The sequence below is a fragment of the Panulirus ornatus genome, chromosome 2 (genome assembly GCF_036320965.1).
Source record: "Panulirus ornatus isolate Po-2019 chromosome 2, ASM3632096v1, whole genome shotgun sequence".
Lineage (NCBI taxonomy): Eukaryota > Metazoa > Arthropoda > Malacostraca > Decapoda > Palinuridae > Panulirus > Panulirus ornatus.
The window spans coordinates 14,565,502-14,581,032 of NC_092225.1; the positions used below are offsets into that span (position 1 = coordinate 14,565,502).

Here is a 15,531-nt window from a genome sequence, read left to right on the forward strand (position 1 = left end):
TTAGCTTCATGTTTATGTGTGTGTGGGGGGGGGGGTTGTTGTTCATAAGATCTCCGTTTAACAGTAAACAGTATTTTTCCCTCGTATGTACCACGAAAGACAAACCCCGGGAACTCCGGTAAAACAAAATTGATGGCATTTTCCATCTCGTATGTAGTACGAAAGACAAGACCTCGTGAAATCCGATTTGGCAAAGTATTAAAAGTAGTTTCAGTCTCATTATCTTGAATAGTTTGGGTTTAACGTTACGATCCTTGGTTACGATGACGGCCATTTTTTTTTCCTGACTTACCTTAGACAAGGGTCTGGTCCGAAGCAGTTTTCGCGAGCGAAGTATTTCCTTTCCCGTGTCTTGCGTACGACATAGCCTCGGTGTTTGGGATCTGTCTCCGGAACTGGATCCGGGTAGATGGAATTTGCTTTTTCAGTTTTCATGAGAAATATATTAGGAAAACTGGATTGACGTGCTTCGTGATATATGTATTGGCTGAGACGGCACGTTCAAGTGAACGACCTAATCAGGGCCATCCCATATATATATGAAAGGAGGGCAAAGAATAGAGTGAATTAGAGCGATGTGGTATACCGGGGTTGACGTGCTGTCAGTGGATTGAATCAAGGCATGTGTATGGGGGTGGGTTGGGCCATTTCTTTCGTCTGTTTCCTTGCGCTACCTCGCAAACGCGGGAGACAGCGACAAAGCAAAAAAAAAAAAAAAAAAAGATATATATATATATATATATATATATATATATATATATATATATATATATATATATATAATCATTATATCCATCCTAGAATAGGCCAGGTACTCATTTCCTCGATCAACTCCGAGGGATGGATGAACAGCTGGGTGAACTGCAGGCCGACTGCGGGTTCTTTCATATGTCATTGTCGATATCTAACCACTATACCATGAAGGCCCACGACAGCATCCATTAGAAAGTTTAAGTTCTTTTGATGTACAGGCAGCCTTCTGGCCTCGATTGGTCATGAAAAACATGAGAACATAGATATGGAAGTGTCACCTCTTCGCACCCATTCGAAATATTTTGGGTTTTCATTACGTTTTTTATATTGGGGTGATGTAGAAGAACAGGCTGAGCTTTTGAGATAGATGTCTTCGAAGCCACCTTATTGTATACGTAAGTTCCCAGACCAATCTGTGTTGGGAGAAGACTTTTGAAACCATCGTTAAGGTGTAAGGTGAGGTACGGTAAGTTCCTAGACGCAGCTGTGAGGGTAGAAGACCTCCGTAACCATACCTTATTGCACCGTCTTTCTCGGAAGTCGCACCCTCGGGCTCTAAGGCCGTAACGTCATGCTCAAGGTTCGCGCCATCGCGTTCAAGGGCCTTTACCTTCGTGCACATGGGGTTAACAAGACAGTAATGAAGACGCGTTGGCGGGGAATGAATGGCGTACGTGTGGGTGTGAGAGCGCGCGCGCGCCATGCTGGCTGGCTGGCCAAGAGGGGCCGGGCCGGGCTGGGCTGGGGCCAGTCATCGGTCGCGTCTAGTTGTGGCACGTCACTACTTGTGTGTGTGTATGTTCTGGCACCATTGTTGCCTCTCACGAGTGGAACTCACCCAGTCTGGCAGGCTACCCACGCACTACACCCTTACGTGACGACTTCTTGTAAAATTCCCCGTAGAGCAGACCAGGTTTATGGTACTTAAAATACCTGGTGATGGAAAAATAAACCAGGTTTATGGGACCTATGATAATTGTTGATGGGAAAATAAACCAGGTTTATGATAATTACAAAACCTGTTGATGGGAAATTAAACTAGGTACATTGTAATTATAAAAGCCATCAAACAAAGTTTCTGGGTAAAGCTGTTGGTGCGAGACAGTTGCTTCTAAGTTCTCCCAAGAGTATCTGTATATACTGAACTGGGTGTTATTTACTTGATACATTCAGCACCTTGGATCTCTGCTGAAAGACTGAAGTAGATCTCATTTCTTGGTAAGTAAGAATAGTTTTTTAACTTTTTTTTCAAACGTGATTGTGTGTATGTATATATATATATATATATATATATATATATATATATATATATATATCAGAATGGTGCTAGTGTGGGTTTGTGTGTTTAGATATGTGTATTTGGCTTATTAGTGTTAGAAGTGAGTGGCTTTGTGTACATGTACCCTCAAGTGGGAATGTCCGAACGGTTAAAAAAAAAGGGGAGGATATGATTATATGACTTGTTTAAAAGGCGTTGAAGGACTACGTCTCTGTATTCGGACGATGCCATTGCATCGCTTGCGGTGGCAATACATCATGATAACGAATGTTGGGCATCGTCAAGAGTGCATGGCTTAATGCAAGGGCACCAGTGTTGTTGACACGAGTGTGTACGTGAGTGGAGAGAGAGCGTGCCCTACCATACGCAGGGCTCGAACGTGCACGTTTTATGATTGTTTATCCTCAGTTCATCTGGAACTGTTGTTAACCCATTTATCAAGGCTTCTTTTGAATTTTTCTTTGTCCCATGATTTTCTTTTTCTGCAGTACACCGATTAATAGCCTTTAGATCTTTCTTGCTGCGGTCTCGCGATCCAAGAGTTGGTCTGTGGAGGGTGGGGTGGTGGATGAATTTCTAACTCGCCAAGATAATGATGAAGGGCTTAGAACAAGTGGTATGAAAGAACACTGAATCTGAGAGAATTTAAAGGTTTTTGAATTATTTAGATATTAGATTAGATAACAAATGTTAGTCAGGCTCTCATGATAAGACTGATTACTGCTCTTGAAGAGAGAGGAGTATATTTTGAGGCCAGCGACCACATACGTATAAATCTTCATTTTACTTGCATTTGTGTACTGTGTAGCTCACGTGGGGGATATTGCCCCAGTCGGCCCCACCACCTCGTAGGCTTTCGTAAAATCTTATCCTGCCACGACAGGGCATCACGTCGTCAGTCATTGCCACCTGGGCCAGGGTGGATTGAAACTTGACAGCCATTGAAGTGCTGCTGGCTTAGTGCACAGCCATCACAACGAGAGAGAGAGAGAGAGAGAGAGAGAGAGAGAGAGAGAGAGAGAGAGAGAGAGAGAGAGAATGGAAGGAGGGAGCGGGCTTGAGTGTGGGGGATTCATTACTTTGTTGTCTGTGATGGAGGAGGGAAGGAGTAGGTAAACAAACCCTCGACTCCAAAGTAGCTGCCCCCAGTTGCCGCCAACCTATATTCCTTTTTTCATCTTTCTTTCTCTCTTCTTTCTTTATTTGATTGCTGCAATCGTGTGTTCTTGTTGCTCCCTTGAGAAGGCTCAGCAGAGTTGGAGGGTATTTGGAAAAGAACTTGTGTATTGAATTAATTTTTAGATTTTTACAGTATACTCTGTAGTGTCTTTGATTTACAAGGTAAACCCCTGGGTATGTTGGTAGAGTTTACAATATATATATATATATATATATATATATATATATATATATATATATATATATATATATATATATATATACGCGCACATACACTTTCATATGCATGCTAAACTCGTAGTTACGTTGCTAGGAGGGTTTAACTGGTGTTTTGTTTTGCCAGGGATATTTAGGTCGTCGCGCAGGAAGTGTGGCAATTTAGATCAAGTGCTTTGTGTGTGTGTGTTTGATAGAAATAATAAAAAAGAAAAGGCTATAGCTATATAGAAAATGGTATGCGATATGTTTCGTGATGTCAGCTGAGCTCTGTTGTGGGCATGACGACGTGTGTGACCCTTGGGGAAGATGGCCTGGTTTTTGACCCCACCCTGTGAAGGGTTAGGTCAATGGCCAGACCGTCATACCCAAGGGTCGTTAGCGTTGTGCTCATGGGTCATTAACCCTCGAGCTCAGGGGGTCGTAACCCACGTATTTAGGGGTCTTTACAGTTTTGTTACAAGGTTATACATGATCCCATTTTTCGTCCTGCTGGATATATATATATATATATATATATATATATATATATATATATATATATATATATATATATATATATATATATATATATATTAAAGACCAGTCCAAATTTACCCCTCTCTAGCTTTCATTGTTTTTTTTTTTCTCCACACTTTTTGATTCATCAGATAAAGTGTGAATTAAATGTCCTATATTCGTTTTCACTTTTTTCTTGAAGTACATAAAGACGTTTCGAGCACACGAACACACACACACGTTGATTGTAAATGATTGTAAATGATCCAACACAATGTGAAGAACAGAACGTGAATCAGTCACATCTTAAAGTGTTACAAATGAGAGCGGTGACGCAGATGCTATGTTGATTGGTGGACCGTGTTCCTCCGGAGTTCATGCGTGGTTGTGTGGTCAGGAGGGTTCAAACTCTTTTGAGTCAGCGGTTTAAGGGGTTTGCCTGCCAGTCTCCGCACCTGGGAAAGTCCGGTGGAGGTTGAGAGTGTGGGGTCATTTTGGGTGCGGTAGAGATTAATTGCAGAGTCTTAGATTGTCCCTGTGCGATGACCGAAGTCTTTGCACTCAAAGGGCTGTTAAGTTGTCGATGGCGTAACTTTTCGAAGGGCTGGATTTAACCTTGCCGTTTCATCATCTCGGATGCTGTTGTGGAGCAAATGTTAAGAAATATGTTGTTTAGAGAACTGGGCCACTGTTTGTCAAACAGGGCGAAGATACACAACGAGTGATGACCCTGTGAACAGTAAACTGTGGTGATGGTTGTATCTGGCAAGGACACCAGCTGATGGTCGTGCGCGTGAGGTACGGCGGCCCATATTGCCATGCCAAGGAAATGCTTCAGTGGCCGTCAGCTGGATAGGAGGGGAAACTGAGCTTGGCATGAACGAAGGAAGGTTAAAAGAAAGAAAAGTTAGACGAGATGGAGCAGAGATGGTTCTGACATGCTAACATCAAGGTTAATGTTGTGGAAGATAGGGAAGAAGGGTTTATGAGATGGAATAAAAGTTAGTGTTGAATTGCTAACGTGTGGTTAACATAATGGAAAAGAAGGGGCAGGGTGAGATGAGATGGAATAGAAATAGTGCTATAGAAATAGAAATAGTACTGCATTTTCATGTAGCTGCTGCTTTTGGAGGGGGGGGATATTCTATAAAAGTTTATAAAATTTGTTTGGAATGAAAAGTTTTATATATATATATATATATATATATATATATATATATATATATATATATATATATATATATATATGCAGAGTATAACTGGCATTATCAACTAGTGTTTCGTTTTGCTCCGAACAGCTTAACTTTAAGACGTAGTCTGCAGAGTACTGAGACTGTTTCAACCAATGCTTAGTTGTGTTGAAGGGCTTCCCTTTTAAGACATGGTCTGTTGAGTACGTATGTAGGTACTGTGGTCGGTATATGTAGGTAATGTGGTCGGTATATGTAGAATGTCGGTCTCTGTAGAGATGTCTGTGGTTCAGTTGAACAGTCGCCATACTCCAGCTTGTACTTGGCCATTGCACAATATGCCAGGGCCATGACTCCGGAGCTGACTTCACCACCAGTAGAGATTGAGAGAGACTGAATACTTTAAACTGACGAGATTTTGCCAGAAGGCAGGGCTAACGCTTATCGCTCACCGCAGAAGGTTGTAGGGTTACAGAGAACACGAGGCCTGGGAGTTTCGTGTTGTGACGTTCAAGAATGTTAGCCTGCGCGAGCCTGATGGTACCGTTGCGCTCAAGATGGTACCGTCGTGTTTAAGAACCTGTGCCGTCTCGCTGAAGGACGGTACCGCAGCGTTATAAAGGACGGTACCGTAGCGTTATAAAGGACGGTACCGTAGAGTTATAAAGAACGGTACCGTCTCGCTGAAGGACGGTACCGCAGCGTTATAAAGGACGATACCGTAGCGTTATAAAGGACGGTACCGTAGCGTTATAAAGGACGGTACCGTAGCGTTATAAAGGACGGTACCGCAGCGTTATAAAGGACGGTACCGCAGCGTTATAAAGGACGGTACCGTAGCGTTATAAAGGACGGTACCGTAGCGTTATAAAGGACGGTACCGCAGCGTTATAAAGGACGGTACCGCAGCGTTATAAAGGACGATACCGTAGCGTTATAAAGGACGGTACCGTAGCGTTATAAAGGGCGGTACCGCAGCGTTATAAAGGACTGTACCGTAGCGTTATAAAGGACGGTACCGTAGCGTTATAAAGGGCGGTACCGTAGCGTTATAAAGGACGGTACCGTAGCGTTACAAAAGGACGGTACCGTCTCGCTGAAGGACGGTACCGCAGCGTTATAAAGGACGATACCGTAGCGTTATAAAGGACGGTACCGTAGCGTTATAAAGGACGGTACCGTAGCGTTACAAAAGGACGGTACCGTCTCGCTGAAGGACGGTACCGCAGCGTTATAAAGGACGATACCGTAGCGTTATAAAGGACGGTACCGCAGCGTTATAAAGGACGGTACCGTAGCGTTATAAAGGACGGTACCGCAGCGTTATAAAGGACGGTACCGTAGCGTTATAAAGGGCGGTACCGTAGCGTTATAAAGGACGGTACCGTAGCGTTACAAAAGGACGGTACCGTCTCGCTGAAGGACGGTACCGCAGCGTTATAAAGGACGGTACCGTAGCGTTATAAAGGGCGGTACCGTAGCGTTATAAAGGACGGTACCGTAGCGTTATAAAGGGCGGTACCGCAGCGTTATAAAGGACGGTACCGTAGCGTTATAAAGGGCGGTACCGCAGCGTTATAAAGGACGGTACCGTAGCGTTATAAAGGGCGGTACCGCAGCGTTATAAAGGGCGGTACCGTAGCGTTATAAAGGACGGTACCGTAGCGTTACAAAAGGACGGTACCGTCTCGCTGAAGGACGGTACCGCAGCGTTATAAAGGACGGTACCGTAGCGTTATAAAGGGCGGTACCGTAGCGTTATAAAGGACGGTACCGTAGCGTTACAAAAGGACGGTACCGTCTCGCTGAAGGACGGTACCGCAGCGTTATAAAGGACGATACCGTAGCGTTATAAAGGACGGTACCGCAGCGTTATAAAGGACGGTACCGTAGCGTTATAAAGGACGGTACCACAGCGTTATAAAGGACGGTACCGTAGCGTTATAAAGGGCGGTACCGTAGCGTTATAAAGGACGGCACCGTAGCGTTATAAAGGACGGTACCGTCGCGCTCAAGGGGCTCAGATTAAATGTGTGATCGTGAGAATCTCTGATAGTTAAGAGGCATATATGTTTATCGCCGGAGGTGATAAGTGTCAGTGATAAGCTTATCTAGCGCGTGAAGCGGGTGTCACTCGGCGATTGTGTTATCACTTAGCGAAGGAATCCGCCAGCGTCCGCGACCTTGGGAGTTATCTTACCCATACGTTGCAACGGAGTGGGTCATCGCCAGAGAAGCGTGTCCACGACCTTTGATGTTATCTTGGCCGTACGTTGCGCCTGGTTATCTTGTTCTGATTATCCGCCTTGTTAGGAAATTGATTTTGAATCACCTCCAGTCGTTTATCATGGTGCATAATGAAAGTGCCGGTGGTTGGAGTGATATGAAGACTGGGGCTTTGTATTGTGATTTGCAATTAAATGGTAGTATCTCATAGTGTAGCAGTTAAAGGTTTCAAATTGGAGGTTAACGCCACACGCACACACACACACACACACACACATATGCATTGAGCGCACACTTTCATAGAACACAGCGTCCTCTGACAGTAGGATTGGAACCGCTATTATTGCTTGGGAACTGGGGATAGCCTTTGCTCCCACGGAAAAGTTACCGGTTCGAACCCTGCCGTCGGAGGGCATTGTGTGATTTCTCTCTCTCTCTCTCTCTCTCTCTCTCTCTCTCTCTCTCTCTCTCTCTCTCTCTCTTCCCCCCCCCCCAATACTTCGCCGTTTTCCGTGTTAGCGAGGTTGCGCTAGCAACGAACGAACGAAAGGCGGCAATCGTTGTCATCCACTCTGTAGCTGTCATGTGCAGTGCACTGACGCCACAGCCTCCTGTCCTCAAGCAGGTCCCCTCAGACTTTTCCGTCCATTTCACCTGCCCTGGTCCAGTCTATTGGCAGTACGTCGACTCAAGTATATCTCTTCGTTCCAGCTGTCTCTCTCTCTCTCTCTCTCTCTCTCTCTCTCTCTCTCTCTCTCTCTCTCTCTCTCTCTCTCTTACAAACTTACTATACCCAGTCGCTGTCTCCCGCGCCAGCGAGGTAGCGCAAGGAAACAGGCGAAAGAATGGCACAACCCACCCAAATACACATGTATAGACATAAACGCCCACACACGTATATATATATATATATATATATATATATATATATATATATATATATATATATATATATATATATGAACCTAAATTTTGAGCCCAGTTTATCGGCCAATTCCCTCTAGAACAGCTAAGTGAACTGCGGGACGAATGCCCGTGCCTAGGATTCGAACCCATGCCAGCCCGACGCTGGGCGGCCCTTTTGCCAGCGTCGTGGTCGGTAACGGTAAGCACAACACCAAAGCGTGAATCCAGGCAGTACGACTCTCTGGACTGACCCCATGGGGGCCACTGTGTCAACATAGTTGTGGGGGAGTGTTCGGGGAATTTTACGCTCGCGTAGTGTCTACGTCGTGTTGGTCATGGTTGATTAGGATGAATATAAAAGTTGAGTGCGGAGGTGTCCAAGGGGTTGGGGTGACTAGGTGGGACGGGGGGAGCTCATGGGGTTGATCAGGTGGGACGGGAGTCACCTGGGGGGTGACCAGGTGGGACAGGAACCGGTGGGGGGGGTGACCAGGGGTGCGAGAAACTCGTGGGAAGCAGCTGGTGATGGAGTTGGTGACCTTGATGTAATGTCTCCTACTGCAGGATGGCAACAGGGGACAGTTATTATTATTATTATTATTATTATTATTATTATTGTTATTATTGTTATTATTATTATTATTATTATTATTATTATTATTATTGTTGTTGTTGTTGTTTTTGTTGTTTAAAGGAACACATCTAAAGGGGTTCCTTGCAGCTTCAAGGCTGCGCTACAGTTTTTTAGCAGAGGAATGATGGATTCCTTTGATGGGAGAAATTCTTCGAGATTGTAATCCGATGACTTAAACTTGTCGCGCCGAATGTGACTTTTCACTTGCATTATAGCCACAGGCGGGCGGCGGAATCCGATAACTCCTTTTGCTGTCATCAAGAGAAATACTTTTGTATATATCGCCCTCTTCATCATCCTTCGTCAGGAGTCAGTATTTTAAACTGGCATCATAACTTTTGTCATAATTTGAAAAGTCTACGTCAGACATTCATTAATGATACTTTTATTATAGTTATTTTCCGTTATGTAAAGCGTATAGTAACATAAGACCCATAACTCGTTTGGATTGAACCTAAAGTTATGGCACTTCTAATGAGTTTTTGACAAGGAGCTTCTTAACTTAGTTATCATAACTTTGAATTAGACCCCCCCCCCACCTCTGGCCATGAAACGTTAACGATGTTTTTTTTTTTTTCTAACCTCCAAATAGTTTTCCTGATGGTGTTGTATCATTCCCAGCCGTTTGGCTGAACTGCAGGCGACACCAGTGTTCCCGGAACAACTTTCGGCTAACAGCGATTAGCATCAGCTTATGCGAAGTAGTAGCTATTCTGCATGAATTATTAATGAATTTGTTTAACAAGACCCTTGTGGATATTTTCATATAGTTTTTTAAGTTTTGGGTACCTTCTAAGTGAAGCCAAAATATATATAATTCAGTGTATATAATTTTGAGTTTTTCGGTGTGTCTTTCATTCTTATAAAGCGCCTTGTGACCATGAGGTTCCAGCGCTTTGCGGATTTCACAAAATCAGTCGCTCTCAAGTCCCCCGGTCTGTAAAGTGTGGTGTCAGCTGGCCACAGGAAGGAGCAGGTGTTGGTCTGGTTGAGGCCGCGCACCTCCTCCAGGTTCACATAGTCCAGTCCAGATGGCGCTCAGCTTGTCATCACGGGGCCGGACGTGTTGTTGATCGTTAGGTACACAACCTGCTTTAGTTTACGAGCTGAGGCACAGCCTTATCGCGTATGTGGTTTGCCTCCTCCTCTCTCTCTCTCACCCTCTCTCTCTCTCTCTCTCTCTCTCTCTCTGGCCAGTACAGTTAGAGTATGTGTGTGTGTGTGTGTGTGTGTGTGTGTGCGTACAGTTTGCTGGGGATGGTTGCCCTGGTGGCCGGGAATTGTTCCGTGAACGCTTCATTGTGTCCCTTGTCTCAGTTGATTGGAGTTCCATTGGCGGCGTTAGATGTGGCGGGTAGTCTTGCACGGTGGGGCCTACCTACTCCGGTGCTTGTTAGTCTGTGCGCTCCGGTGCTTGCTGGTCTATGTATGCAGCGCGATTAGTTCCCCCCAGGTCCGGGCCTCCCTCCCTCTGGAGACAAAGCTAGGTAAACTTTTTTTTTTCTTTGATATTGACTGAAGGTGCGAGTTTTTAAGATTGAGGAATTCGGGAGAGGTTTATTTCGGGGGAGGGGAATTCTTGAGAGTGCATCCATCGATCGATCGATCGAGAGAATTCGCAGAAGAGAGATGTAAGAGTGTAATGGAATCTAGGGCTCTCAGCCCAGGTGCTCCATTGTCAGTCAATCAAGTTATTTAACGGTACGAGGAATATTGGGTAACGAATAAAAGTGTTTCGAGTTATTTCTAGCATCGTGTTGTGAAGGGATGGCTCATTATGCGTGGCATAGAAATTTTTCTTTTTTGATTTTCAGTAATAGTCGTTGTGACATGGCTATTGTTTTTTTTTTGTGTACCTTTACCTCTCGTATAGACCTGGTGAGTGAGTGTTGCAAAGGATTTTATGAGGTTGTATTTGTGTTCGAGTGGAGTGTGCGTTAAGCATTTTTTAATTGGTCTGTTGTTCAGGCGGGTCTTACTGAAACAGTGGGTTGTGTTGGTTGTAAGGTTCTGTATGTGTTGTTTGTGCGTGTCTTTTGTGTGTGTGTGTGTGTGTGTGTGTGTGTGTGTGTGTGTTATGTATATATATACAGTACGGGAATGGATATCATTGCTCTTGGGGCCCCATCTCTTGAACACCTGTAAACTGTCAGGGTTCACAGTGTCATGGCTTAGCTTTGCAGTATTCATACAAAGGTATACAAAAGGAATTCAAGCAGCAACATACCACTGGGGTCCTTTCGAGGCTGTTTGTGATAGTGGAAGATATCAGAAGCGTTTGACCTTGGGTTGCTCTCTCCCCCTGCATCTTTCGAAGAACTGTTCAGCGTCGGAATCCTTAGGTAAGTTGGAGTCGGGTCTCGCCCCATTCTTCCCTCGTGGCCAGATTGACAACCTTTGGGTCCCCGTCTGTAGCTCAGACGTCATATTTCACTAACCGTCTTCGTTGTCCTCCTTTGGGGATTTCTTCTGGTAGACGTGTGTTAAACTCCGGCAGCCCAAACCTGAGTCGGTTGCTTTATGCCCGTTGTAAGTTGGAACTTGATTTATTGAACATTTGCTTGTGTTGTACTTCAGTGTAGTTTTGGTATTGACCATCAAGTCCTTTGCCTCCCTAACAAGTCACGACTGGGCTAGAGCATGTAATTCATAGGATTTGACGATATGGTAATGACCTGTGTATAATTACGTAGTCTGTAGTGGCCTCTTGTCCTGTTTAAGCAGCTGACGTACTTGCACACGCTGGGTACAATACTATAGCACGTGGGTACGACTGTTGGGTTTGATGGCTTGGGTCTTCGTGGTCATACTTGAGGGTCGTTCCGTCGTGCTCAGGGATCATACCGTCGCGCTCAAGCGGGTCAGTAATGTACCTGTACAATAAGCCACGACAAATTACGTAATTAGACTCGGATAATTACCATACTGTGTTATCAGATCCTGAGAATTACGTGCTCCAACCCCGTCGCGTGTTGTTAAATGATTTATAGCATTTTTTTTCTACTTGTCTCATTTAATGTAATTATATACATTGTAAGGGGTGCACATTACCTTAAGTGGCCATCGTAGTATGAGCTGTGGTGAAGATTTTTATTATCAGTACAGGTATCATCACTTGGCACTGACTTATTACACCAGTAGTGGTTTAAGTACGCTGAGGTTTTAGTTTGTATTATTTGTGTCTATATTATTGTACCGGTGGAATTTAAGTATCCCTTGGGTTATATAATCATGGGTATAGGATGGTGTATTGGTGGTACTATTAAGTAGGGTCTGTTTTTGTGTGAGACTGAAGCGTCCAGCTGAGGGGGACTGTTTGTGTGTGTGTGTTGGGGTTGAGGACAGGAAGGGACGTCCCGCCCGGATAGGCCGTGTGACGCTGAGGGTCTCCAGGCCCTTTAGGATTTCCCAACCCTCTTAGTCCCTTTTCCTCTTGTGGAGAACGGGTGTCAGGACGCACTGAAGACGCATGTGCTTTAGAGTTGCTTCTTGTGAGCGCATCAGTAAGACAGGCATACTCACGTGACACTTGAGACAGACGTACGCACACTTAACACTTAAAAGAGATATAAGTGTTGCGTTGTGTTGGTCTGGGTACCTTCAGTAGGGGAGAGCAGGGTTGCCGCCTCCAGGTCTGGGATCTCTCTCTCTCTCTCTCTCTCTCTCTCTCTCTCTCTCTCTCTCTCTCTCTCTCTCTCTCTCTCTCTCTCTCTCTCTCTCTCTTCCTTTTCTCTTTTTCTCTGTCGTAAACTGGCGCCATGGTGGGGGCGTGCCAGCAAAAACTGCCTCGGTTCCCCACGCCCCCTCCTATAGGCTGTCGCCTCTTGTGCCTTTTCATGATTACATATATAGCCCCCCCCCCCCCCCTCACCGCTCATGGCCGGTCATGTGGGGGTGGGGGGGATTGGGGAGCCGTGGTTGTGGGAATGACATAATACACTACGAGACCGGAAGGGACTATTTTACTCCATACGAAGATGATATATCTGGTCGTGGTGGTAGTAGAATGTCTGCTGTATCTTCTCTGCCTGCGAAGTGTGCAAGTACGGAAGAATAGATTTATCTTAAACAGTGAAATGATAAAGACGTTCTTGTTAGCTGTATGTAGACGATGAGATTACGAATGAATTTGATATGAACTGTTGATAGATTATTAACAAGATGGAAATAGGTAAAGGTGTTATAGAAAGCTCCTGTGGGGCTCTTTTGATGAGCTGTGACAGTGTGCGTAGTGTGGTTGATTGTGATTGTGATCTTGATATGGGCTTATATCTAATTCATCCTTACTTGCCATCTGTAGTATGTTGGAGTTGATGTTTTGATGGTATTGTTATTTCGATGAGCACATGACGTAGAGTTGAAAAGAATTAGAAGCATGGTCCTTTCCTCTCTCCGTATTAGATTTTGAATTTGCCTCGTGATGATTGAGTATTTAGATAAGATAGGAGATGTATCAGTCGTCGAGATGGTCTGGTAACGCTTTTTTTTTCATAGGAATCACGTGTCAGTAAATAACACTTGGTGATTTTGTGTTATCAGAGCATGTGTTATTTTGCATTCATGTACTCATTCTGTGTTGTCTCCCATCTCTTGTCTTAGCTATGTAATATGTTCGTCAATATTCCTGTGTATAAACCTTCATGTGCCATTGTATGACATTTTCTTGACACTCTGAAGTGTGCCAAGTGCATTTCTCTGTTTATTTTCATGTCAGAAATTTTCGAATTTGGAATACTTGAAGAGCTACCCTCTGTTTACCATTTTCTTTGCTTCGGAGGGATGAAGTGCAAAAGCAGGCTCTCCTTCAGCCTTCTTTATTCCATTTCTTTTTCTCCCCCAACTCGAAAAGTTTGGACGGATATAGGCGTCTCGCCACTGTCCGCCAGGCGTATATTTTTTTTATGGCCGTAGTTTGCATATGTATTACGCCTTGCATGTCATTTAGATGTCGAGCAGTCGATGCGTGTGTCTGGAAAGTTGAGGCTCCCGGGAGCCTGGCATCCTTCCAGTCCAGTTTGGCTACATATTCCCGGTCGTGAGTTCCTGACCACGTGGTCATATACCACGGGAACCAATGCCGACAGATCTCGCATCAGTGACCTCCTTTGAGTCGTTGCTGATTAAAGATTAGGTCGTGGCGAGGTCGTAGATTCACAGGCAGGGTTTTAGGATTGGATGTTTTATTGGCGCCTTCGTTGCCATCCGCCTGTGGCCAGTGTTCCCGGGAAACGGATGGCATCGGCTGCAGTTGACCTTCCCTAACCATAAGAGTGAGTAGTGCCCGTCTGTATTCGAGTGCTGAGGTACTGTTTAAAGACAGGGCGAGAGCGTGCGTGGTGCGGGAAAATCTGACGATACGAAGAACCGGTCGTGCGAGTTGCATGTCAGGTGACATGTGTGAGATGGAGAGATTATGTATGTCGGCGGACACGAAGGTCACCAGCAACGCACTCGTGGGTGGGACGAGCAAGAAAAGACAGCTACGTGAGTTGAGAGAAGCGAGACCTGAGAGCCACTGAAGTGGGTGCCACAGAGAGAGAGAGAGAGAGAGAGAGAGAGAGAGAGAGAGAGAGAGAGAGAGCAGACGAAGCCAAAGGGAACAGATATGTTGACCGTTAGATGAGACCAACAGATGGAGATGAATAAGTGAGCAGTGTGTGTAGTAAGTATGTGAGGGAGGGAAAACCCCCAGCTCCACGTACTTACACTCCTGTTCTTTTGAGACATGTCAGCCGTGTAGTGGCATTTTACGTGTGAGAGTATTCATTTTCTCTTTTTTTTCCGAACCCAGGCTTAAGGTCAAGCAGTCAGAGCTGAATTGTGGGTAATTTCTTTAAAGATTAACGGGAGTAATCGACTTTTATAATATAATTGGAAAATTCGTCACACACCCATACTTGCAAGCTAATGCCTATTGGATTGTAATCGAAGATTACTTTATCTAGGTTAGTGTGTGTGTGTGTGTGTGTGTGTGTGTGTGTGTGTGTGTGTGTGTTGGGGTTGCAGGAGATCCTAGTAAAGGATCATGATGGGTCGGGAGTGTGGTATATTCCCTCCGTAGAGTTGTGCTATAGTCTCCCTATACCTGGTCTACGATGGTTAAAGAGGATGTGAATATTATTAGATCAGTTGAGATGATTGATATTTGTGATTGATGAATATTTTATGTATGTACTGCAGGGAGAGATTTATTTATTTAGTTCGTGTAGCCTCGTCTCTTATCCTTGTATGTATACACTGTACTAACCTTGATGTATACATAGTGTTTTACGTTTAGGGGGTCGGCAGTGTCCACCGATACTCCCCCCAGCAGGATGTAGGATCTCCGGTCGGCCAAGGCTCCCTCACCACGCCGGCTCCAGCCACACTTAATCTGACCTTTCATTAAAGCGTGTCCCATGACTTTTATCAGTAGAGTGAGGCGGGAAGCGGATGCTCTTGTCATTCTTTGTCCTGCATGACTCTCGCCGTCTTCTCACGGGCGACGCTGGCTGGCTGCTGCTGCTGCTGGCGTGCCCCAGACGCTTGGCCTTTACCGAACGGCTTTATGGCTGTACCGATCTGGTAATGTCACCTTAATTGCCACATTCGTTGCTGCGGGAATCATTGAAATCCACGAGTAGTTCTCCAGTTATCGAGAACACACACCG

General features: G+C 44.9%; 1 protein-coding gene across 9 annotated transcripts in view; it reads left to right on the forward strand.

Annotated features, from left to right (window-relative positions):
* The window catches only part of LOC139753496 (moesin/ezrin/radixin homolog 1-like), a 204,117-nt gene that overhangs the window by 50,705 nt on the left and 137,881 nt on the right, over window positions 1-15,531 (forward strand). For 2 of the 9 annotated variants that reach the window (XM_071670153.1, XM_071670192.1), the window contains exon 1: window positions 1,501-1,971. The exons of the other annotated variants lie outside the window; for them this stretch is intronic. The gene's annotated coding sequence lies outside the window, so the exon portion shown is untranslated. Of the gene's footprint in view, window positions 1-1,500; window positions 1,972-15,531 lie in introns of those variants that run through there. 9 annotated transcript variants of the gene reach the window in all.